This window comes from Balaenoptera physalus (genome assembly GCF_965194825.1).
Source record: "Balaenoptera physalus genome assembly, chromosome: 16".
NCBI classification, from domain to species: domain Eukaryota; kingdom Metazoa; phylum Chordata; class Mammalia; order Artiodactyla; family Balaenopteridae; genus Balaenoptera; species Balaenoptera physalus.
Window position 1 is genome coordinate 7,944,751 of NC_138898.1, and position 27,221 is coordinate 7,971,971.

Here is a 27,221-nt window from a genome sequence, read left to right on the forward strand (position 1 = left end):
AAAAAACCTAATGCCTTTATTTTAATATATGTAACATAGAAAGAGAGATATAAAGATACATTATGTGTAGAATATGCATTTATTTATATATGTATCTTTACATATACATTTAAAGGAAAAAAGAGAAATTTTTTTCATTTAAACAGTAATGAAATACAACTAGAAGTGGTATGATACACAGATTATGGCAAAAATTATGATGGTGACACATGATCAAAATTTTACAAATACTGATCTCTTCAGACAGTGATTGTAACTCACATAATTCCAAATTGCAGACGTGCAAATGCTTGCTATTAGAAAAAATCGCTTAACCCTGAAATGTTTCATCAAACACATGGAGATATATATATATATACACATATACATGTGTATGTGTGTGTGTGCGTATATATATATATATATATATACGCACACACACAAATTAAATAAGTAATTGTGCAATAGCAATTATACTGATTGTGGTTTTATTAAATTCAGACACTGCTCTAATCATTTTACATATTTTATATCATTTAATACATACAACAAAATTATGAGATGAATACAATTTGTTTCATCTCACAATTTAAGGAACCACGGCACATCCAAAAAAAGTAATTAGAGGGACAAAAAATTAGGGAAAAAAAGGGTAAAGATATCCTTATTTTGACATGACATACTTATCTGTAAAAACAAAGCTAAACAAATCTGCAGTAAAATACTGCAGATAATAAGATAACCTAATAAAGTAGCAGGTGTAAAATGAACACACTAAAACCAATAGCCTTTACATAGATTTAAGACCATAAACTGTAGAAAGTATAATGGAAGAGAAGGGAAATAAAAATGAACATATGAATAAAATACCGAGGGATAAATGTAACAAAAAATGTTCAAGGACTATGAAGAAAACTATAAAATAGTTCTGAGGCAAACAAAAACTAATATGCACAAAGGGAAAGACAGCATCACAGGAAGATACGACTTCATAAAAATGTCAATTCTCTGCAAACTTAACTTATAAATTCAACATTATCCCAGTAAAAATACAAAAGCACTTTTTTGAGCAAGACAAGTTTATTATAAAGATTCCTTGGCAGAACAAAAAAGCAAAAAAAAAGTCAAGAAAACCCTAAAAAAGAAGAATAATGGTGGTGTGGAGAATAGCTAGCCCAACCAGGTAATAACATATATAAAGCCTCTAAAATTAAAACGGTGTAATATCAGTGCATGAATGGACATAAAAAACAATGAATCAGAAGAATCATCTAGAAATAGACCCAACTGTATAGGCAAATTTAGTATGCAATAAATTCAAAATTGCAACTCAGTTGGGTAAAGATGGACATTCTAATAAGTGGTGTTCAAATAACTAGATTGTTATAAGGAAAAAGAGAAAATTGAGTATAATCCTCACACTCTACATAATGATGATTTCCAAGTGGTCAAAGATGTAAAAAAAAAAGTAAGAAAAGAAAGAAACAACACAAATATTAAAAAAATAAGTTGATGAATCTCTCTGTAACTTGAGTTTGCAGAAAGCTTTCCCTATTATAATTCAAAATCCAGGTGCCATAAAGAAAAAGACTGATTAATTTGACTACTTAAAAATAAACTTTTGCACCCCAAGCAAAGTAAAAATATAAATTACAAAACAGGGAGAAAACATTTTCAACTTATACCAAAGGATTGATACCCCTAAGACCTAAAGAGCTTCTTAAAAAAAAAAGGTTCAACTAGACTACTAGAAAAATAAGCAATAAATATGAACAGATGGTTCACAGAAGAAAATGCAAATAGACCCTAAACAGAAGACAAGGTGCTCAGCCTTGACTCAGGATAATATCACCAAGATAATGCGAAGGAAAACAGCAGACCTGGGGCTCCCTCCCCCTCTTCTTGGATTTACCACAAATGAACTTCTTTTTAAACATTCTAACACCTTTAACAGGATACAGCTGGTGAATCGAGATTGCCTGTCATAAACAAACTCCTGGAATGTATTAATGTGTGGAGTAAGGAAGGCTGGAAAGTGGAAGTTGAGTCGCACAGACTCTCTCTGCATAACTAAGAGTCTAAAAACCCAGAAGCCCCAAACTAGAGACAACTTCCTCTGGGCTCACTTATGTCACACACACTGTCGCTATTCATCTTACTCTTGACACTGACACGGGTTCCCATGGAGGTGAGAGGAATAGTTTTTGGAAGCTGCATCTGATAGTTTGGGGTCCCTCCAGAGAAGCATGCTGTGTCTTTGCTTCTACTCACTTTATTTTATTGTGAATTATTAGTGGAGGTCAGTGTTAGGTAAGATCTATGGTTTGCTGAGTCAGCTTTCACAGTGTGACATTTTGCTGTGAGGTCATCACTTTCATTAACGTATCAGGTTGACAAAAATTGCCTGTTTGTGTAGCTGTGGGGAAAGAAGCATGTTTATACACTGCTGGTAGGAAAACAAAATAATAACGCAGAGCACCATTACATATGCATCTACGTTTTGACCTATTAGTACTTCCTCTTCAAGGGATGGATCCTAAAGATATATCAACAAAAACTAAAACCAAATAAAGCCAAAAACAGCAACAACAAATGAAACCCCCATATGTACAAGACTATTACTTGCAGCCCTACTTGAAATAGCAGAAGACTGGAAACATCACAATGCCCACCTGCAGAGAACTGATTTAACAAGCAATAGGACGTCTGCACAATGGAGTACAATGTGACAGTTGAAAAAAATAAGGAATATCTTAATATTAATATGGTGCTGTGGAACAGTTTCCAGAATATATCGTTAAGTAAAAAAAAGCAAGGTATAGAACAGTACATATAATATCTACATTTTATCTAAGAAATGAGCATTATACTAATGTATATATACATTTGCTTATATTATAAATAAACAATGGAAGGATAAACCAGAAATGTTAAAAATAAAAGATTATCCATAAAGCAAAGGAGAAAATAGGTCGAGGGGCACAAATAAAAGCTAAAGTTCTCTGGATATTTCTTGATTTATCGATTTAACTTTTACATGGTTATAAAACAAAAATAAAACAAATTCTTAAAAAAAAAAAAAAAGCAACCCCTAAAATGAAAGCAAAATAAAACAAAGCAAACTAGTGAGTATTGATTGGTGGCTTAAGCAAACAGACAGAAATTATTTTAAGTGATTTTAAAACACAGTAATTTGATGGTATATCCTTAGTGGGATACATTATGAGGGCAAAACTGTTTTAATAATAGTGGTATTAATTTTCTCACAGACACACACATAGACACATGATTAATCATATACATGTAAACAGTAATAGCGATATTATTATTCCGATACACACACTTTTATAAGCATGATTAAAGTTAAAGCAAAGAGGTAATTATGTTACTATCATTAAAAACCAGGATTTTGCAGCATAAAAGTAAAGAAATTCAAATAAAAAATCAAAGAAATTAAGTAAAAATCTTGTAACCACAAATTTAAATGAGTAATAGCAGTAAAAACTCATAGTTTACCTTTTGTTAAGAAATAAGCATATATCCTGTCTCCGTCCACTGAAAGGCCAAGAGACAAAGACCAGCCTGGTATGATTAAATAACCCCAGCACCTAGACTGTGCTCTTTAGATGCCAAGAGCCAGGGTTCGTTGGAGAAATGGCAGAGTCCAGGTCTGGGGCAAAGCACAGAAGGAGTTAGGAACACCTTGTGCCAGAAACTAAGAAAGCTATAAAAGACTCTTGAAATTATATCAAAAGGACTCAGGAGCGATTTGAAGGAGCTCCCTTTGGCCAAAGATAAAAAGAATTGAGCCTCAAAAAAAGAAAAAGAAAGACAGTTGATGAAAAAACAAATGTGTTTAAAATATACTCATAATAATACTAAAAAATAATAACTAAAAACAATCATACAGAAAAAGAAACCCTTGTTGGTTATCTTTGTGAAACTCTGGTAAACATAAGGGAAAACAGTCAAGCATTTTTCCTGCCAGCCCTGCTTGAACTGCACCTCAGAGTGACCATACGATAGATCAGGGAAAGTTTTCTTTCCTGAAGAAAGCCCAGAAGAGTTCCAGGTAATACACGTAGAAGGACTGCTAGGATGAGGCAATTTGCCACTTTCAAAGCCTATTGAAATAATGCATCAGGGATTACTAACGTCATTAGGTGAAAAGCTTATAAGGAACTCTGTAATGGATGAGTCAATCGTGACATCACACAAACAGCAGTAGACATACTATGCTTCCTGATGGGATGTGGAAGGAAGCACCACCTCCCACCTATATTCTGGGGGTGGGGAGGAGGGAACTCCACTCCACTTACAAAAATATCAAAGGACAGAGTGATCGCTTAAATGATACCACAGGAAGCAATCAACAAAATCCACAATGGCAATGTTACAGAACAATCTAGTTTCTCCAACCAGTAAATGGCAAGAGAAAGGAGGGAGTGGGAGGTGAACTTGCACGTTGAAAGACACAGCAATCAAAGGCAATGTGTGGACTTTGAATCCTGATTTGAAAAAAAAAAAATCATCTAAAAAGAAAATGTATATGATATAAGCAGGAACTTTATAACATTGATTAGATAGTTCATAAAACTAAGGAATTATTATTTTTTGCATGTAATGATGGTGTTATGGTTATGTTAAAATTAGAAGTACCTAAGGAAGTTCTTATAGATGAAAAGAATATGATATCCAGGATGGGTTTCAAAATAATCCAATAGTTAAGGGGTAAGGGGCAAAGGAAGGACATTTAGACAAAAAGCACATTTGCCCATGAGTTGAAAATTGCTGAATCTGGTTGATAGATGCATAGGGGTTTCATTATACAATTCTCTGTACTTTTGTGTATGTTTGAAATTTTCCACAGTAAACTAATACACACACACACACACACACACACACAAACATGCACAAAGATGTTAACTAACTTGCCCAAGATGGCTAAGCCAGTCAGTGATAGAGCTGTTAACCACTACATAAAGTAAAAGTGTGTTAAAATGATGAAAAATTTGAGGAGAGGGTTTATGTCTTATCTTTTTTTAAAATCTCCAGATCTTAACAGTGTATTCAGCACATAGTTGCCCAATAAAACTTTGTTGCATGAAATATTTTTAATTACTTATACTCTGTTTTGTATCAAAAATGATTTAGAATTTAATGAGTAAATAAAATCAATATGCAAGTTTTTTATGAAATTAGGACCTTTATTTAGATGAGATAACCATATTTTGGTTTGATATCCATGTAATCCATCTTGAAAATACAAACTTCATTATTCAATTTTTTCTAACATCGGCATTCAATCATGTAATACACCTTCTATTCATTCAGCTTTTGAATGTACCTGGATTTAATAATTTGTTTAGGAAAGTGCTTTGCTGAATAAAGTACAGAGCTCTAATGGCAAAAAGCTATAGTGGTCCAAGGATACAATCTTTTGCCATGCAGTCATTTATTCCACAAACTCTGTTTGGGCACCTACTGTATTCCAGGTGTTTTGCTATGTTTGTATTCAAAACCAGAGTTGCAGTTAAGAAAAGTGCAATATATAAGTCGATCTACTTCTTTGAGATTCTCTTTCCCCTAAATTTGATACAATAGCCTATCTATTATGTACTGAAACCCCAACTCCATCATCAAACATCCACACCAAGACCAGCCTCCTACAGAGAGCCTGCCCTGACTACCCCGTATATATTTCTTTTTCAAACTTATCGCATGATGCTTATATTAGTTTGGTTCCTGATTCCCCATGATGTGAATTCCTTGTCACTCCATCTAGGTCCCTGAAGACAGAGCCTGTCTTTCATGTTCCCATTTCCTACTGTACCTAGGATAACATCTTGCATACGGCAGAACCTCTGAGAATAATGACTATGTTATATGCTCTAGGCAAGAAAGAATTAAGGTTACAAGTGGGATTAAGGTTGCTAATCAGCTGACCTTGAGATGGAGAGATAATCCTGGATTATCCAAGTGCCCTAATGGAATCACAAGGATATTTATAAGTGAAAGAAGGAGGCAGGAGAGTCAGTGTCAGAGAGATGCAATGTGAGGAAGACTCGACTGGCAGTGGGTGTCTTTGAAGATGAAGAAGGCCATGAGCCCAGGAATGCAGGTGGCCTGTACAAGGGGAAAGGCAAGGAAAGGGCTTCTCCCCTACACCTTGCAGAAGGAACACAGCCTTGCCAATACCTTGATTTCTAGCCTAGTGAGACTCATTTTGGACTTTGGACCTCCAGAACTGTAAGATGGTAAATTTGTGTTGTTTAAAGCTACTACATTTATAGTAATTTGTTAGGGCATCCATAGGAAACGAATACAACCGGTATACAAAACTGACTCTACCACTTAACCTGGTTGAGCCATGTGCCTTTTCATAGCGTTCAGCCACCTTTTCAGCCTCAGTCCATTATTCTTCCAAGATGTGTACTTGACTCTAAAATGAACAGAGTGACTCATTTGTTCCATAACACAAGCACGACTCTCCAGCCCTCTCCATCACTACTGTCACCATCCTGGTTCAAGCCAGCAAACCTCTCATTTGGGCAACAGCAGCCCCTTAACCAGCCTCCTGACTTCTATTCTCCCTCCCCCGAACCCATCCCCTGCGACAATCTATTTTAGCACTGCCAAGCAACTCAAGTTCCATCATTATTTGATCAGCCAACAGTCTGTACTTTCCTTTCCTGCTTTGAATAAAGCCCAATACTTCTACTATAGCTAATAAAGCCCTACTCAGTCTTATCTCTGCCAAGTTTCTTTTATGATTTTATTTGAAATAGTACAAACATTCAGAAAAGTATAATCAAGAACCAGTGTAACATACCACAAACCCAGATTTAAGAAACGTTAACATTTTGCCACAACTGCTGCAGATCTTGTTAATGTCATAGCTTTATTGAGATATAACTCACATGCCATAAAATCCAGCCACTCAAAGTACATAATTACATGGATTTTACTCTTGAACATTGTCATCACTGCAAAAAGAAACCTCTTGCTCATTGGTTGTCACTCTCCATTTTCCCTCAATCTCCCCAGCCGCTCAGAAACCACTAATCGAATTTTTGACTCTGTAGATCTGTCTACTTGGGGCATTTCAAATAAATGAGATCATATGATATGTGGTCTTTTTTGGCTCCTTTCGCTTAGTATGACTTTTTAAGGTTAATCCACAGTGTAGCATGTCTCCACATTTTATCTGTATTTCATTCCTTTTTATAGATGAATAATATTCCATTGTATGGGTGCACCACAATTTATTTATCTATTCGTCAGTTGATGGACATTTGACTTGTTTCCATCTTTGGGCTGCTACGATTCATGATGCCATGAACATTTGTGTACAAGTTTTCATATGAGTCCCTGTTTTTATATGGACATTTGTTTTCATTTCTCTTATACAGAATTGCTGGGCTATAGGTTATCTTTATGTTTAAAACTTTTGAGTAATTCCCAGACTTTCCTAGAGTGGCTGCGGCATTTTATATTCCCACCAGCAGTGTATTAGAGTTCCAATTCCTCCATATCTTTGCTAATACTCACCGTCTATCTTTTTGATTCTCGCCATTCTAGCGGGTGAGAGGTGGAATCTCATTGTGGTTTTTATTTGTGTTTCTCTGATGGCTCATGATGTTGAGCATCTTTTCATGTGCTTATCAATTATTTGTGTGTCTTTGGAGAAATGTCCACACTAGGTCTTTGCCATTTACTCTTTTTTTTAAATGATTAGGTTGTAGGAGTTTGTTATATACTCCAGATGTTAAGTTCCTTATCAGATATATGATTTTCTCCCACTTCTCCCACTGTGTGGGTTGTCGTTTCACTTCTTTGATGATATCCTTTGAAGTTTGAAAGTTATTAATTTTGATGAAGTCCAATGTATCCATTATTCTTTCAATGCTTGTATTTTTGTTGTCATATTTAAGAAGGTTTTTGCCTAACCCAAGGTCATGAAGGTTTATTCCTATTTTTTTCTAAGTTTTATAATTTTATCTCTTACATTTAGCCTATGATCCATTTTGAGTTAATTTTTGTGTATGGTAAGAGGTAGGGATTTATTCTTCACATGTGAATATATAGCTGTCCCAGCCACCATTTATTGAAAAGATTATGCTTTCTCATTTAGTTGTGTTGGCGCTTTGATTGAAAGTTAATTGACTATAAATGGGAGGGTTTATTTCTGGACTCTCAATTCTATCCCATTGATCTATACAACTATCCTATACCAGCACCTCTTTATCTTAACTACTATCTAGATTACTTACTTGATTGTAGTAAGTTTTGAAATCAGGAAGTGTGAGTCCTCCAACTTTGAATTTCCTTATGAATTTCCTTACGAATTTCAGAATTAGGTTTTCAATTTCTGCCAAGAAGCTAGGTGAGATTTTTATTGCAATACCATTGAATTTATAGATCAACTTGAGGAGTATTGCCTTCTTAACAAGATGCTATCTTCCAATCCATGAGCAAGAGCTGTCTTTCCATTTATTTAGGTCTCCTTTAATTACTTTCAATAATGTTTTGCAGTTTTTAGAGTGTGAGTTTTGCACTTCTTTTGTCAAATTAATTTCTAATTATTTTATTCTTTTTGATGCTATTACAAATGAAACTGTTTTCTTAATTTCCTCTTTGGATTTTTTATTGCTAATGTATTGAAATGCAGTTAATTTTTTGTGTAATGGTTCTGTCCCCTGCAACCTTGCTTAACTAATTTACTAGTTGTAATGGTGCTTTACTGAATTCCTTATGATGGATACTATATGAGATCATGTCATCACGGTCTTTGAACATGCTGTTCTCTTTGTCAGAAATACTTTCCTGCTCTTAATGTGGCCAACTCATTCTCTTCCTTCAGATCTCACATTAGAAGTCACCTCCTAGTTGCCTCTTCATCACATCTTTCCTGAGCACTCAGACTCAAGATGGCCAACACTATTACTTTATCTCAACCACCTGATTCTGTCTTACATGGCATAATAAACGGAACTTGTATGTTCATCACGAAAATGTCCAAGCAAACAGAAAAGTAATGAGACTATCATAATGGAGTCCCTTATACCCATCAACAAGATTTAATATTTTTCCATTTTTTTAATTTACATTTTTCTTGTTGAATACTTTTAAGGAAAGTTGCATCTATCTTGACATTTTACCCTATATAAACTTCTGTATAAATCTCCAAAAACTACGGACATTTTGCTTCATAACTGCAGTACACATACAGAGACACACACAAAAGCATTTCCTTAACATCACTAATACCCAGGCCATATTCAAATTTCCCCAATTGTTTTAGTCATCTTTTTCAATTGATATGTTAAAACTTGAATCAAATCAAGCTCCACAATTTGCATTTGATTATGTCACTTTAAATCTAGAATAGAACCCCCTTCTCCTTTTTTAAAATAACACTGTAGAAATTGGATCAGTTGTTTCATAATTATTTTGTATATTTGCTTTGTTTATTTGCTTTTTATTTGAGTCTCAACTGTCAGCTCTAGGAGAGCACTGGCTTTGTCTGTCTTGTTCCTTGATGAGTGCACATTACCCGGACTATAGCTGATACTCAATAAATATTTCTTAAACAAGTAAGTGAGTGAGCGAATGAATGAATGAATGAATTTCTATGATAGGGATATGAACAAAGTGCTATGAGAGCACTGGGGGGGGGGGTCATTTTTATATAGGTCCCCCTTTAAGACCACCAAAGGAACTGCAGAACATAGATAATAGGGACTAGGTATCTTAAAATTTACCCTGTTTTCAAGGAGAAGCATCTCTCTTTGAAATGTTCTCATTGACAATAGGCATACAGCTGGACCCTTACCTAAGTAGAAGATGAGCCATGGTATTAAACTTTAGGGTCACCTTCTTCTTTGATACTCAATTGGTCTTTTCATCTTCCTCAAACCTCTCCTACTTTTGTATTCATCTTCCAAGAGAGACAATGAAAATTCCAGCTTTGTGGCATGGGCACAAATCTTTGGGCTTTAGAATAAACCCTTTGGTTTCTGAGGTTCACAAGTATAGTACAGAATCCATATGGGGCTGGGGAAGGCGTAACTTCTAGCTACAGTTTTCCTCCTGGAACGTACACTATCTCCCTCTTTAGTTTCAACGTGACTCAAGTAAAATGGGTCCTGTGGCATCAGGAAGAATTTAAAGTCTGAATACACTCACATTACTTTACAAGCTCTACAGCCTTAGACCTCCTGACAGAGCCCATTTCCTGGACATTAAAATTTAACACCCGCATTTCTCCTCTTTTCAGTTTGGTGTTTAAAAATGTAAGCACTCTTATATTCAAGCTCTCTTTCAGCAATCCTATCCAGTTTCAAAATGCCTGATGTGAATCCTAGAACTTCTTTTTTCCTTTAGAATATTGAGGTCACTGGTAAATTTCAATGTTGTCATCAAGAATAAAATGCAAGGACTGGGGCTTCCCTGGTGGCGCAGTGGTTGAGAGTCTGCCTGCCAATGCAGGGGACACGGGTTCGAGCCCTGGTCTGGGAAGATCCCACATGCCACGGAGCAACTGAGCCCGTGAGCCACAATTACTGAGCCTGCGCGTCTGGAGCCTGTGCTCCGCAACAAGAGGGGCCGCGATGGTGAGAGGCACGCGCACCGCGATGAAGAGTGGTCCCCACTTGCCGCAACTAGAGAAAGCCCTCGCACAGAAACGAAGACTCAACACAGTCATAAATAAATAAATAAATGAACGTGAATTTCTAAAGAAAAAAAAAAAATGCAAGGACCTTGCAATAATTTTCAATGTAAGGTACATAATGAGTTGGATTGTATGAACCTCTTTTGAAGGAAGGCATTGAACAGAAGCTGGTAAGGGACGGTAAAATGGCTTGATAATGTACTTTCCCAAGGCTTGATACAGTGGTCATAGTTTGATTATTCTCCTAGATTAGAGACCCCAATAAAGGAAATGTTGGGGATGTAGATGATTTTTGATGTCAATGGTCTTCCCACCTCCATTCCCAATAGATGAACATTTTTGTTGCTTGTTAGATTTATTTTTACAGCTTATCACGCATTCTCTGTTCTTTAGTAACAGCCCATCTTTTGGCCTTTGGAAGGAAATCCTCCTTAACTTAGTCCATAAAGTTTATGTAGGATTGAACCTACTCACTGTACCAGCAGTAATCCTATGACTAAGGCATGTCCAATCAGAGCATTTCTTTAACCTGAATACCACGTGTGCTTCAGGAATGTACACAAGCCAGACCAATAAGACACAACTTTAAGATTCTGATGAAATCATCATGAAAAAAGAAATTCTTTTTATGGTGGGGTTGCTATTCTAATAGGATGTATATCTAGAACTGCTGGAGGCCGTTTTGCTATGATGACTCAAGAGTCTGACCAAAGCTGAAATAGAATAAAGCAAAGAGAAGAGACACAGGTAAATGCCTAATGACAAAGTCTGAGCACCTGAATTCAGCCATGCCTGAAGATGACTCTGAACTTTTCTGTTACATCAGCCAATAAATTATTACTGAAAATAGTTTGAGTCATACTTTTGTCTTTTGAAACTGCCAGCATACTGACAAATATAAAACATGGCTGTCTGACCATCACTGGCCCAAGTTCTGGAATCCAGGAATAGGCCAGGCAATTCTCACATTAAGTGCTCTAAGCAAGGATTTCCATGCTGTTCATCCAGCGCCAAGGGATTTTTCAGGAAGATCTATTAAGAAATTAGCCTTTTAAAAAAGATCTAGTCTTGTAAGAGAGCGCTAACAGGACACTGTCTATTTTTCTTCTGGTTGTATTCTTGGTAGACATTCAAAAGAAAAATGTAAGTTTAGAAGTAGTAGTTTTCCAGTCCATGTTCAATTCTATTTATTTTCTTTGCTTTTTTTTCCCCTGAATTTCTGCTGTAGGTTCAAGTCAACCTTGCCAGAAGGCCAGATTGGAATATTGATTTAGCACACAGATAACTTTTTGCCAGCATGGCCAAAGCACCATCTGTGGCAAATGAAATCTGATTGCTTTGCACAGTCTTCTGGATCCCAGTTGCAGATAAGATACAGAGTCTGTGAGGGTGAAAATGAATCCAGAAGCTTGTCTCTCCTTAAATCACCCACATTCTTGGGACAATGAGGAAAAGGGAAGAAAAAGTCCACCTACAAGTGACAAATGATCAACACTGCTTGCTTGCTAAGTGAAGCTGACTAATCTATTACCTCTGAAATGATTTCAAGGTATTACAAAATGAGCTTGCCTATATTTCACATTTGCTAGGACATAAGGCAATAAATTTCTAAGCATGCTTCATTGCTCTGTAATAAGTAACTCACATCATCTTCACTCTAGTTGATTACTGATCAAATCATCAGGTGACCATGATTGACACTGCAAGCACACTTTTGCCAAAGCATATATACTGCAAAATGTTTTCATAGCATTTTGAAATGCATGGGAATGCATCTTCTTTGCATGGGAAGATGCAAGGAAATTCTTATTTAGAAGTTCCTGAACTCTGATTTCAGTTGAATAACAACGCTTGATTTATTCAATCACAGCACATTATTTGCAACCTGTGTAATTTGCATGTACTTATTTCTAAGGAATCCAAGAACATTCACATTGTAACTTCATTTATCTCCATAGTTTCCCTAGGTAGAAAAAGGACAGGATTGGTTGGCGAACCTGACCCAAATCATCATGTTTTGCAAATGAAGACCTCACACCGTAAAAAGTTGAATTTGTTTGCCCCAGGGTACTCACACACAAAATCTAAATTATCAAGGCTATATTGATTTTTCTCTCTCATCATTGGGTCTCAAAGACCCGGAAGCAGAAAATGAAACTAAACCTATTGGTCACGGTGGTAATTACCAAGCAACTCCTCTCCCTTCACTCCACATGTAACCTTTTTGCTCAGAGATCTCTCAACAGTGCAGTTCAACTCAACACACAGGATTTCTCACTATCCCTGTGCCTCTATCTGGAAGATGAATGTATGGGGACTCCTGCCCTCCAGAACCTCTTAATCTGATGCGAGAGACAGAGTTAAACATAGCAACATTTCGGTACTATATCAAACACTATCTCTTCCTCATTGATTTAAGAAACAAAAACGAATGAATGAAAAGCTAGCAACCTCCATCTACTCACCTAATTCTAAACCCTGAAGCAATAATGTAAACAAAACTGGTATGGCATCTTCCCATTTTTTTCTTTTGGCTTATCAACAACAGGAATTTATTTTTTCCAGCTCTGGAAGCTGGAAGTCTGAGATCAGGGTTGGATGAGGACCTTCTTTTGGGGGGCAGATTTCTCACCGTGTCCTCACATGGTGAAAGGCCCCCACCATTTTTTTATGCTTGTGTAAACTTACACAAACCTATGTGGGCTTTTTTATTTTCCAGATGGAATCACACTACATAACATACACTGCAACTTGTGCTTTTTTGGTTTAGTAATATCATATATATGCTTTTAAGCATATATGGAGAAATCTAACTTTGTAAAACAACTGCATAGTATTCTATTTATGGATATGCCACACTTTATTCAACTATCCCATAACTGGTGGACATTTCACGTTAATTTTTTTCCAGTGATTTTTCTCCTCTTTCCTCCTTTCTCCTCCCCTCCTCCTCCTCTTCTGAAGGAAAGAGTCACAAAAATGGAATTTCCAGGACAAAAAAAGTTTTAATGTCAGTATATACAATTGTTACTTCATCTGAAGTCTTTTGTACTTTTGTTAAAGTAGTCACATTGTAGTCAACCTATTTGCTTATATTTATATCTCTTCTTTATTGAATGATTTTTATGATAATAGGGGCCTGTTGTAACAGTCCTGTGATTTTTTAAATTATGCTTATTAGCCTAGCAACTCCATCAGCACAGATGCTGTTCTAAAAGCTTTATTTCTGTCAACTCATCTGACCTTACAACAATCTATGTGCCATTAGGGTCCCCAGTTTACACAGAAGGAAACTGAGGCAGAGGAAGGCTAAGTCATGTGCTGATGGTTACACAGTTCCAAGGGGAAGGGCTAGGATTTGATAGCAGGAAGTCTGGCTGGAGCCCAAATGCCTGTCCACCACCTTTCAGTGAGCAAAGAAGGGCCTGGGAACTAGAAGGCAGATGACTTGGGTTCAACTGTTGACTCTGTCACTGATAGTCTCAGAGCCTGGAGAGACTACTTGTTGTTTCTGAATCTCTGTTTTCTCATCTTTAAAATGGGTCTAATATCAAAGTCTTGGAAGGGGTGTCATGAGAACCGAATGAAGTAATGAGATAGAGTGTCTGGCATACAGTTCACTAAGTCTTTGTTTCTCTTCCCCTCTCTTTCCCTTTCCTTTCCTTCATTTTTTCATTTTATTCTTTCTTTGTATTTCTAGCCACTCGTTGTCTGGCCTGCAATATTCTCTTCTTTCTTTCTCTTCCTTGTTCACATCTGCTCAACCTACTGCTTTTTCACTTAGAAGATATTCAATAATTGAAGGCTGAAGTTAGCAAACTTTGGTCTAGCATTGAAATCCACTTGGACATTTAAAAAATATGTATTTATGTACATATATATAGAGAGAGGCACATACCCCAACCCTTGAGAGTTGATCGAGTCTGAGCATCAAGGAATTTAAAATTTCCCCAGGTGATTCCAACGTGCAGCCAGAACTGAGATCCACTGGTCTAACAGGAAAGCCTGAACTCTTAGCCAATTTGATGTATCAATGACTCAAACTTGAGACGCATCAGAATTACTCACCTGGAGGGCTTATTAGAACACAGATTGCTGGGTCCCTTCCCCAGAGTTTCTGATTCAGTAGGTCTGGAGGAGGACGCAGACTTTGCATTTACAAAAGTTCCCAGTGAGGCTTATGATGCTGATTAGCGGATCATATTTTGAAAACCCCTGTGCTATACTTTTGTCTTCCAGGAACTCTGTGTTTAAATCCCAAATTGGGCTATGAGCCTATTCTATGCTTCCACAGCACCCAAGACATACCTACCTTGTGCTTCCATCATAACACTTGGCATATTTGTTTCCCTAACTAGACTCTTCTCCAGTGTTGAAACCATGATTTTTTTTCATTCCTGTAACTCCCCAGGGTTAGTCTAGCCCTTGACACACAGTAGGCACTCATCAAATGTTGAATGAATGGAAGACTTCTACCTAAGAGTAGAAGCAGTAAAGGAAGTTCTTAATTAATCATCAAATAGTACCTCACTTGCATGGCATTAAACTCATTGAACATTAGAGAGAGGCAAACGAAGTGGGTAAAATAGAAGTACTTCATTCCACATCACATCCACCCAATTGCTAGTTTTCCTGGAATAGAGGCGTAGATAGACACCTCTGGCTGGGGTTTTCATATAATGAAAATCAATTTCACATCCCCACAATGGCAACATTCAACTACTCCATATTCCTTGCTTCTGCCACCCACCTCATTTTAATTTAGCAGGTGTTTAATAGTACAGAATTATATCTCACTACTGTTTGGGATAGAGAAATCAGAAATCCAATTTGCATTTTAAGAATAATTTGAAAAAAAAAAAAAGAATAATTTGGACACATAAAAGCTAATTATCTAAGATCAGATTTGTCCAAATAGAATAAGTTGGTTCTCATTTGATATTTATCTAAATAAATGCAAGAACTGGGCATGAACCCATTTATAAATTGATGGTTTTTAGGTAATATTCTTAGTAGGGGTCACTTCATTTTTTGCCTGCCCATTCTATGTCTTTTTTTTGCAGGGGCGGGGATCCTCTCTCCCCATTTTTATGCAGTCTTGGTAGTAGGATAATCCTAAGGGTTGTCTCTTCCTAGGGAAGCTAGCGTGGGAAAAAAATATTTTATTTTCTTGGCATGAGAAAGGGACTTACTTGTGAATAAAACTGCACAATCAGGCACTCCCTCCCAGGACTTTAATTTTAACAACTGATAAAAAGAGAGACGAAAATGTTGCTGGCATCTTCAACCAGGTCATTCCAGATATACTAACGTTCCTGTAGCCTTGGTTCTGGGTCATTCCCAAGCCTAGTGTACCAGTTTCCTTTTAATTCTGTGGGTCTTCCAACTCTGTGGCTCCACACTGTTCTAATAAATTCTCTGTGGTTTACATTTGCCATTTTCGGTTGCTGTTGCGTGCAACCATAAAGCTCCTGAACAGATTGGCCCTAGCACAAATATATATTTTTTTAGTTGCTTCCTGCTCACTAACCTAGTCGAGCTTATTTTTGGCATTAGCTGGAACTTTGTTTTCAACACTCACGTTCAAATTAAATATTTCAGTTCTTCCATAGCTTTTTCCTTTTAAATGAAATCCCCCACCCAAAATTCCGGAGATTTTTATTAGGTACATTACTACATAGAAGAGTTAAGGGTTATATTCAAGCCCCGTGAACCACAGTACGTTTTAATGAGAGTATCTTTGTCCTTAAGTATATCTTGTGTTCTATAAGAAATAAGTTTCTTATTTCTACACAGAAAACTCTATGGAAAAAATCTGTGTCACCAGAATTTAGCAATGCTCTGCAAATGCTTAATTTTTGAGTGACTAAATATTATTTCAAACAAGGATATTTGAAGGGATATTAAGTTCAATGAGATCAACCTTTTACTTACTCATTTAGAAAGAGAGATGAGGAATTGTTGATTTGCTTGTTCAGGGACACCCAAAGCCCAACTATCATGATCTCTTAGACTTCATTTTCAGACATATATGGGCACTACACACATCACTTAAAATCTTAGATATTCTATTCCCTCAAATTTATAATGAGGATAAATAACATCCATCACTTTTAAGGTACAAAGGTTTAGTAGAGCCAATCCCATAATGAGTGCTAAATAAATAGTACCATTATCATTGCTGCAATTAAAGTTTTAATCTTTCCAACATTTGATACCCCAGCTAAGAGTTCTTAATGCCACTGCTGAATTTTTCAAAGTGAGAATTTATTATTTCATTATTGATGTCTTAATTAAAGAATTCTTTATAAGAGTGTTGGTAGTTCTTGGAAATATGGAAGGATTGCATGCCAAGGAAAATCAAGGCAAACTTGGCAATTTCAGAATAGTACAATGAGCTGAGTTACTTTAAAAGATGGTATTTAAAGACACAAAGATGACAGGCTACTGATCAAATTTGAGTAGGTAGATATGGAAGGTATACATTTTTCAGGTTGGGGGATAAAACAAATATCTTCTGCTTTATATGAAATTTATAAAATAGATCAGACGTCAACCGAGTACAGTCCGTGGGCCAAATCTGGCCTAGCACCTGCTGTTGTAAATAAAGTTTTACTGGAACACAGCTGCACCCACCTATTTGTGTGTTGTCTGTGGCTGTTTTCCTGCTACAATGGCAGAGTAGAGTAGTTGGAACAGAGACTATGTGGCCTCTAAAATACTTATTAGCTGTCCCTTTACTGGAAAAGTTTAAAGATCTTTGAGCTAGATGATGTGCTGTCCCTCCCTTATTGGTTGAGTGAAATTCCAATAGCTGCAAAATTCAATTTCTGTGAAATATTTCCAGGCCTGATTGAAATGCTTGCCTTTTCCTTAGGTCTGCCTTCTGCCTTCTACACAGCATGTACACAAGCTCACTCTCACCTACAGTTAATCTGCCTTCTGACTTATATCTATATTTACAGTTCCACATGCCTGTTGAAACACCCCATAATGCTGGTTGGAGAAAAAGAAGTAGATTTGCAAAAAGAAATAAGTAGAGAATGCCTTTGGTTTGGGGATACTTCTCTAATAGAAAATGTTGGTCAAAGTCATCATACACATGTAATACAAAACTCTGGGAGTGGAAAAAGCCAGGTCTCAGAAGAACTGGGCAAATCAGATAAACCAATCTTATGTCCACCTCAGGCTGTGTGTGTTTCAAGAGGGCTATGGCCATTTCACAATAGTTGCAAGCACAGACCATTCACTGAAAGGAATTATCCGGATGCTAATCACAAGGGTGTGATAGTTGGAAAGGGGACTCTTTCCTGCTTCTCCCGGAGTGAAAGAGAAAAGACCTTGCACGATACCAACATGGAGCGAAGAGGGTTTTTTTGTTTTGTTTTTTAATTTATTTATTATTTATTTATTTATTTTTGGCTGTGTTGGGTCTTCATTGCTGCGTGTGGGTTTTCTCTAGTTGCAGCGAGCGGGGGCTACTCTTCATTGCGGTGCGCGGGCTTCTCATTGCGGTGGCTTCTCTTGTTGCGGAGCACGGGCTCTAGGTGCGCAGGCTTCAGTAGTTGTGGCTCGCGGGCTCAGTAGTTGTGGCTCACGGGGTCTAGAGCACAGGCTCAGTAGTTGTGACACACGGGCTTAGTTGCTCCGCGGCATGTGGGATCTTCCGGGACCAGGCATCAAACCCGGGTCTCCTGGATTGGCAGGTGGATTCTTAACCACTGCACCACCAGGGAAGTCCCAGAGAAGAGTTTTAACAGGAGGAGCAGCAACCAGATGACAGAGGAAATGGGACACGCCAGAAGTGGGGAAAGGGGACAACTTCAGGTCCATAACACTGAAAATCAATTTGCCAAACATTCAACTTGCTGAATGACCAACCTGTGCCAAACTAGGAGAAGAAATCACAAGATAATTTCGGTAGCATTTACAGCAGCTCTTTTGACAAAGAACCTAGAGTAGGGGGGACCACTCTTCCCGTCCACCCTGTGGGAGTGAGTTCAGAGAGCGGGGTAGGGAGTTCTCAGGAGAGTCCTAGGGCCTCTCGGTTATCTGTGGGCGTGTCCACAGTGATCACGTGGAAGGCAAGTCCAGGAGTTTGTTCCCTAGTGTTCATGAGGACTGAGCTGAAGTGCAGTTGTGAGGCAGGTACACTGTGGTAGGAGGTACCCACCACTCACAGACAGCAGCCTCGTGCCCACTGTGGAGAAACTATGGCACACCCACGGCAGAACACACCACTTTAGGGGAAAAAACAAACGGGGCTAAAACCATCCTGTATGACACAAATTGCCATGAACTTTAATTAATAATAGAAACACATTTTGGCAGCTGAGAACTACTTCCAAAGCAGGACAGCCAAGGCCGCCATTCATGAGCGGGGCGGGAGATTCCACTGAGCTCCTGGGACCCTGAGTGAGCGACGTGGAGTGGGAATCCCAGCAATTCTGCAGGTGGAGGCTGACCTCGGGAGCAGAGTTTCTAAAGCTTCGTGACTGTGCCTACTTGCTCCACGAGATGCATTCCTTGGCCAATCACATTGGAGAGAGCTTCTTAAAGGCCTCCATCAGTCCACCCCTCTTTGGCTCAAACACCAGTTTTATCCTACTTTTGGTTGAGTGCCTGTATGGCCATGCAAACATCTATTTGTTGGAGTGTGGGCAAATGATTCAGCTCCCCGGCTCTGCAGCTCTAAGCAAACAAATAGCCAGCCCAGCTTCAAGGATGTGAGTCAAGAGCTGTGGTGCAAAAACTCTGAGAGGCTATTAAGCAGCCAGATGGCTGCAACATTTTACAGAGACCTTGAGTGTCTGTAGTCGGCCACGGTGACCTTCACTCCTTTGTATACCCCCTGGATGAATATACCCCTTTGTAAACCCCTTTGATGAGTTGATAAGGCCCAGCCGATGCTTATCAACATAAGGTACACAGAACTCACAAGCCTCCTCTGTTTCCAAGCCTCCCTAAAGTCAGTGGTCCTTTTGATAGGGGTTGAGTAGGATAATCAAATATTATTTGGGGTTTATTATTTCAGCTTAGAAACCCCATTAGGGGATTGTAGGTAGACAGGGAACTTTAAGGGGGCTTTGAGAGACCGCAGTAAGATTAATGATCGCTCAAGAAAGTAATGGGAAAATCCTGAAACAACGTGGGCTTGCGTGACTCACAAAGCAGAACAAGCTGCTTAGCATCAAAGCCAGATTGGCTTGCTTAACAACAATATCAAGCTAACCTGATTAGCAACAAAATCATGCAACAGAAGCACGAGACATGCCCCAAAACAATAACACAATGATTGCATGAGACCTACATCCTGCCCAGTGAGCTCAATAAGTTAATGACTCCAAAAAACACACTCTTTGACCCCTAGGACATGCTCTTGGCACAATGCCCTAAAAACAATGAATCAATAGTGGAGAATAAGACCTACAACCTGCCCAGTGGTGTTATCAAGTTAATGACCCCCAGGACATGCTCTGTGCACACAAAAAAACAATCACTTATGGAAAGGTGACATTTCAAAGTGAAAGACCCTCATTGTCTGAGATCCGAAATAATTTTTCCAAAGTGCCGTGACAATCCTGACCTGACCGTGAAGGGACAAAAAACCCAAGCGGGAGGAGGAACTGATGATGAAAGCGTGACGTCTACTCAAGAAAGACAAAGGTCTTCTCCCCCTCCCTTCTCTTCCTTTGATTATAAAAATGTAACCCGCTCGGGGCAGAGGAATGCTTGCCTGCCCGCTTGTAAGCCTCACAAGCGTCCTATCCTAATAAATCACTTCTTATCTATCACTTTGCCTCTCACTGAATTCTTTCTGCACTGAGACATAAAGCACCCGGCTCCTCAGAGCCCCCCGAAATGACACCTAACAGTTTCACTCTAGCTAAAGCTGGCTATGCTAGGCGGGTGGGAAATGGATACAGGCTGCATATTCCACTCTACCGAAACCATCGGAACATAACTGACTAATTTATTCCAGTAACCATTTGACCTGGTGGACACCATAGTCCAGGTTTGGTCCATGAGATCTCCACGATGCCTTCTTCCCACCCAAGCTCAATTTCAACACACAGGCTTCCAATGAACAAACATTCCCTGCGTGCCAGGCACTGTGCTGTTTCTTACATGTATTACACTTACTGAGTCTTTACAACAATGCTACAAGTTAGTTAAGTACTATCAACATCCCCATTTTACAGATGAGGAGACTGAGTTTAGGTAGGTTAAATAACTGACCCAAGGTCACACGACTTATAAAGGACAACAGCAAGGAAATAGTGCTGCTCTAACCCCAGTGAAGGGGTCCTGACAACTATACAACACTCAGCCTCCATAATAGTTTTTGACAAAAGGCTAACCAATGAATACCACCATCCTGGGATTGGCAAACCATGGGTTGTGGGCCAAATCTGGGTTTCTACCTGATACAGCTCAGGAGTTAAGAAAGCATGTTTATTTTACATTTTAAATGGTTGGGGGAAAAGAAATCAAAAGAAGAACGTGACACATGTAAATGATATGAAATTGAAATTTCAGCAACCATAAATAAAGTTTTACTGGAATACATGCTCATTCATTTACTTATTGTCTGTGGCTGTTTTGTGAGGCCATAGCAGACTGGAGGAATTTTGATAGAGACCGTCTGGCCAGCAATGCATCAAATATTTACCCTCTGGCTCTTGCAGAAAGTGTGCGGACCCGTGCCCGCATCTGATCTGTGGAGGACAGTGAGCCGCCGTAAATTGCTTACAACAATCAGAACTTTGTGAAATAAAAGGTCAAAAATGATTAAAAACAAAGACCCTGCGTTTTGTCCTTCTTAGACTCAAAAATCATAACAGCTGTAGGTGCCTATTGTTTGAGGCTGAGCTGGAGTTGCCATTTTCTCGCTTTAGGTTTAAAAATATCACTCGCTTCTGTTCAGAGCCAAGATAGACAGCAAGGCTGCCGTTCCCTGCTCCTCCTCTCCGAGGTCTGCTGCGTGAGTAGATGCTACGTCCACACTGTTGCTGCTGAATTTCAGCCCAGCAGCGCAGTTAGGAGAGAAACGTAATGAGCTGCCACAGTAATGAGCCCGACTCATTCAACAGCAACAGTGGCCCCAACGATAGATGCAGCTGCTGGGCACGATATTGATAATTTCCGATATATGAGCGTAAAAATATATCTTAAAAATTATCTTCCAGCCCGAAATTGCAGTTTTTCCTTTTTTTCTCATCTTGTGTTTCCATGGATAAGACTGCTTAACACATAGAGTCTTAATCCCTTAAGAAAGTTATCCCTTTAAGAGCGACTGAGATAAAGGCTGACATCCCACGAGGAGCATCCCTTTCCCACACTCCCTACTTCCATCTCTTCTTACATCATGTCCATTAACCAACGTGCCAGAGCGAAGTCTCATTACCCAGCACTTGGCTGAGTGAATTACCACTGATAAGCTAAGCAGATTGGAGCTCAGGTTCTAATGAGTAGGAGTTGATGGGTTACCTTTTCCAGATAACTGTTCTCTCTGTTGAATTTGCATTACTTCAATAACCAGGACTCTCCTTTATTCCTGTTTTATTTTATGTCCCTCTGAAAAGTTTTGCTTTCTTAAAAATTTGGTCCTGCATTTTAAAAAATGTATTCCCAGGTGTGTGTGCTTGTGTGTGTGTGTGTGTGTGTGTGTAAAAATATATATATATATTTTTTATTACTGTGAATGTGACCTTATATTGCATCATATTTTCTAACTGATGATTTTTTTAGCACGTGGAAAAGCTACTGATTTTTTGCAAATTTATTTTACTGGCCATCTTTGGAACTAACTTATTTTGTTTGGTTTTTTTTTCACTTGGATTTTTAGGAAGAGAAAGAATGAATCTGAATATAATTATATCTTCTACATTCTAATACTTATAAACTGTACTCTTTTTCTTGTCCTATTGCAAATGTGGACATCCTGAAAATTGATCTTTATTATATGAAGCCTACATGTATGAACTTCTGGTAGTGACCTATGTTCTTTCTTAAAAGTTAAGTCATATATAAACAAATTCATACATTCTGATCTGCAGAGTCATTTTGCAGAAGTTATTTTTCCGTGTCTCAGATTCCTCATCTGTGAACTGGAAATGAAAATTTCTGATGCTCTTATTTCACAGGATTACTGGGTAAGTAAAATAAAATAATACATATAGCTTTGCTTAATAAAGTTATCAAAACACTAATTCTATAGGAAAGTGTGACATTTATGAATATTAAAATGATGCTATTGAGGTGATATCATTAAGATGGTGACATAGGTCATTCCTGACTTCAGTCCCCCTCATAAGAAGACCAGCTAGTAACTATCCATAGACAAGATGCCATTGTGCAAATCCCAGAACCTGGGGATGAGGCTAAAGTACCCCTGGTAGACCTAGAAGAACCACAGTACAAGGCTCAGAAGAACAGCTACACTCTGACTACATTGCCCCCCGACCCCCAGGCTGGCATAGCATTGCACCTAGAGGGGTCCCCTGGAACTAGTTTTCTCCCGTGGGAGAAGAGAGACCAAGGTGGACATCCAGCTCCCCAAGTGTGGCAGGCCACTTCCTGGGAGGCCCCCTCTATGGTCCTGCCCAGCTGCTGACCACAGCCTGCAGTTGTGCCCAATCATGGAGCGTAGCCTATAGCCCCACCCAATAAGGTAGCCAGGACAGCAATGCCACCCTACTTTGGAAAATCGTCTCTAGCCCCACCCAACTGTAGGATATAGCGGGAGCCCCTCTGGACCAGAAACCCCAGCCAACAAACTTGTCCAACAGCAGATCACAACCAGCGGCGTACGTAACTGTAAAGCCTGGCTTGTGGCCCTACCCAACTCCGCAGCCTAGCCTGTGACCCCACCTGATCACAGAGCGTGGCCTGGGGCCCTGTGCAACCACGGAACCCTGCGTCTTGCCCTGCCTAGACCTGGAGTCCAGCCAGCAGCACCGTCCAGTTGGGAAGCACAGCCTGAGCCTCCACCCGATGAGCAGAAAGTGAGGAGACAGCTGTTCTGGCTTTCCCAGGTTCTTTGTATTTCCATATAAATTTTCTAATCAGGTGGTCAATTTCTACTCCCCCCCCAAAAAAAAGTCTGCTGGAATTTTGATTGGGATTGCATTTAATGTATAGATAAATCTTAGAGAATGTTCATCTTACCTATATTTAGCCTTCCCATCCATGAACCTGGCATACCTATTCCCCATTTAGATGCTCTCTAATTTCTGTCCGCATTGTTTTGTGTACAAGTCTTGCATATCTTCCAGACATGAAGAGTACCTATTGTATGATTCTATTGATACAAAGTTCTAGAACAGCCAAGACTCATCTATGGTGATGGAAGTCAGATAGCGGATGCTCTTGGCAGATAAAAGTGGGAGGGCAGTGACTGGGAAGGGGCACAGGGATACTTTTTGGGGTGATAGAAATAGTCCAGATTTTAGATAAATTGATAGGTTTGTGGGTTATATGAATGTATGTATTGAATTTTACACTTAAGATCTGTGCATTTTATAATATAGTCTATTAAAAAATAACTCATGTAGTTGCATAAATGTAACATATACTTCCTAGGTGTCGGCTACTATTGTTAATTATGATGCAGTCTCTTTCTAATACACAAATATATAATACGTAATAGATACATAGGATACCTATTATATACATTATTTATAATAGTTTATATATTACACTAAGTTAATTTAATCGCATTTAACCCTCTAAAATATATGGATTGTTACTTTATGTTACTAACATTGCCTAAGTTCACCAGCAGCCTGCATAGTTTTGCTCAGCTTTACACACACTGAAGAAAATACCTAATATCACATGAAAGACATATGAATTGAAATGCAATTCATGCAATACAGTTTTCCATAAGATCAACAGAATCCTGTTTATCTAGCTCTTAACTGAATATTCTTTTTGCAAAATCCTATCAGTTAATTTAATGTCAGATACGTGTTATTCCATATTTTAGCATCAGTGTGGTCCACTTTTTAGTAGTGGCTTGGATGCTAAGGCCAGACCAGAGGCCTGGAGCAAAGAGCTCCGTCATCAATTAAGGATGCAGCCACCGGCACGTGGGCAGGGCCAGGGCCCACAGTATGCTCGAAGGGAGCAGTTGGCATCCTGGACTTAAATAGTTAAAACTTAGGAAATAATTCAAATACATGTGCAAAATACTAAACATATACTCAACTGAATTTAATCTCTCTTTGATGATTGAAAAGAAATGTAAAGATACTTTAAGACAGCAGGTTCATCATTATGAAAATTCATTGCTGGACTAACTACAAATTTTTTGTTTGGCTGCAGTCTGGGTAAGCAATCATTTATTGTATATCGAATGGCTGTGTGTTTAAATAAAAGTACCTTTAATTGAGAAAGCACATACAGAGGAAAACATCACTCCTATTTTAGACAGTGCTCTTTTATGAGATTTTGGTAACATGAGGCAAGACTTCCACAAGACAGGCATTCTCACAGTCAAACTGAATCCCTGGACATCACTCTAAGCCTTAATGAGCATCACTTTATCTGCCGGAACAGCAGGAGAATAGCTTTCTTACTCCCTGCATTCACAACAGCTTGAATTCCAGATGTTGGGGGCTGCTCAGCAGGGCTCTGGCAGCTCCACACATTTCTTAACAGGTAGTTCTACTTTCACTACCTGGGAAAAAAAAAATGAGTTGGCAAATTTGCAATGCCATCTTTTCAAAAGAAAAACAAGGAAAAATGACCTGCATATTTACTAAGCTGTTGGTTACATTTTTCACCATCTTTGCTCTGTTTTCAGGACCATGCATCACTGGGGAGAGAAAAGAAGAGAGGGGCTGAATCCACAAAGCCCCAACAAAAATCTTACATTTGGTTTCCTGATTTCAAGCCATCAAATGTAAAGTACACTATTGTATGGCTCTTCAGAGAGAAATCAGAGCTCGTTGTTTATCTGGAGGGGCCACATGTCTACTGTAATAAAGCCACATGCCTGCTTTATCAGAGCGCTATTTCACTTTTCTTTTCAGAAATTCATCCCAATACAAAGCGGGGTTTGGCGCATTCATAAAATCCCACCTCCTCGCCCTCTCTTTTCTCTACCTGGCTCACCATTTGGGAATAAAATTATAGATAGAAAATATTCTTTTCTTTCAAACACAGCTTTGTGCAGCATTAAGACGCTGCTGAAAAATGATCAAATATCGTTGTACCTAAAATCCCTGGATGTGAAAGATCATAAAGTAAACCTTCTTCGTGGGTGATGGGGAAGAAGACACACAAACTTGAAAGACAAGCCAGCTGGTTATAGACTTGATTCTGACACCAATTTAATGAACCAAAGATACATCATAGGTTCAGATTCGGGGCTCTGGAATCCGAGACCCTGGGATAAGAGCCCAGCTCTGTCACATCAGCTGTGTGAGCTAATCTATAGTTTCTTCCTCTGTGAATTAGGAATACACTATGCCTACTGCCAAGGATTTTCACAAGGATTAAAGAAGATCACACCTGGGAAGTGCTCGCACAGTGCCTGGCCCAGAGTCAATACTGAGTAAATGTTAGCCACTGTTTCTAGAAATTGAGTAAATTATTTCTCCTTTCAGGGCTTCGTTGTGCGTGTGTGCGCGTGTGAATATACACAAACGTCAATATTCTTTCCAAATGTGTCTTGAAGATGTCTAGGGACCCTGTTGAACGTCTTAATGGCTAGTAAGGTTGGGGGTATGGTGCATGGGGATGTGAGACTCCCAAAAGGAAGGGACACTTCTGATTGAGAGAATCTGGGACAAATTCACGATGGAGGTGACGTTACAAGTGCCCATGATTAATAATAATACATAACAACAATCACTGAGGGCTTACTATTGTGCCAGACACTGAGCTTCGTGCTTTACATAAATTATCTTGTTTAATTCTCCAAGAACTTAATCACTAACCTCAACATAAGCGTTTAGAAAAGGGGGCACCACTGCTCTAAGTGGGGAGGTAGTGTTTGAGCAAAGTCACCAGCTCTGTGTCTGGATCGTAGTTACTCAGGTATACAGGCTCGAGGCAGCCTGACTTTGACATGCGAAGACCAGATTCACTGTTCTCAATGCACATTTCTGTTCACGTTTTCTACCTCAGAAATCAGGATGCATCTTACATTCAATGGCATGCCATAGATATCTTGGCAGCATTTTTCTTTCCTGGTGGCACAAATAATGGTGCACCATAGATGTCAAAGGCATTTCCGATTTGATGAAATGGGAAGACATTTTGGTAGGAAGCTAAGGAGGTGGGACACCCCAGAGAGAGGAACCGGCATGTAGAGAAGTACAGGGGCAAGAGCTGGCATGCTGTACTCAGGGAGCAATGAACTGACTTAGGGGATTAGTGGGCAACGGTAGGAGTTGAAGCTGCAAATGCGGAATTGGGCTACAACAGGGGCTTCTTGACAAGCATTGGTGCTTTCCTGGAGGAAACTGTGGAAATACATAAGGGCATTTCTCAGTTGTCCTGGTAATGGGGGTTCTATACACATTTAGTGAAGACAGGAGGCAGCTTCAGATGCAAG

At 38.8% G+C, this 27,221-nt stretch overlaps 1 long non-coding RNA gene across 1 annotated transcript in view; it reads left to right on the forward strand.

Annotated features, from left to right (window-relative positions):
• LOC309644464 overlaps positions 1-27,221 on the forward strand; it is a 621,011-nt gene that overhangs the window by 435,577 nt on the left and 158,213 nt on the right. The window lies entirely within an intron of this gene.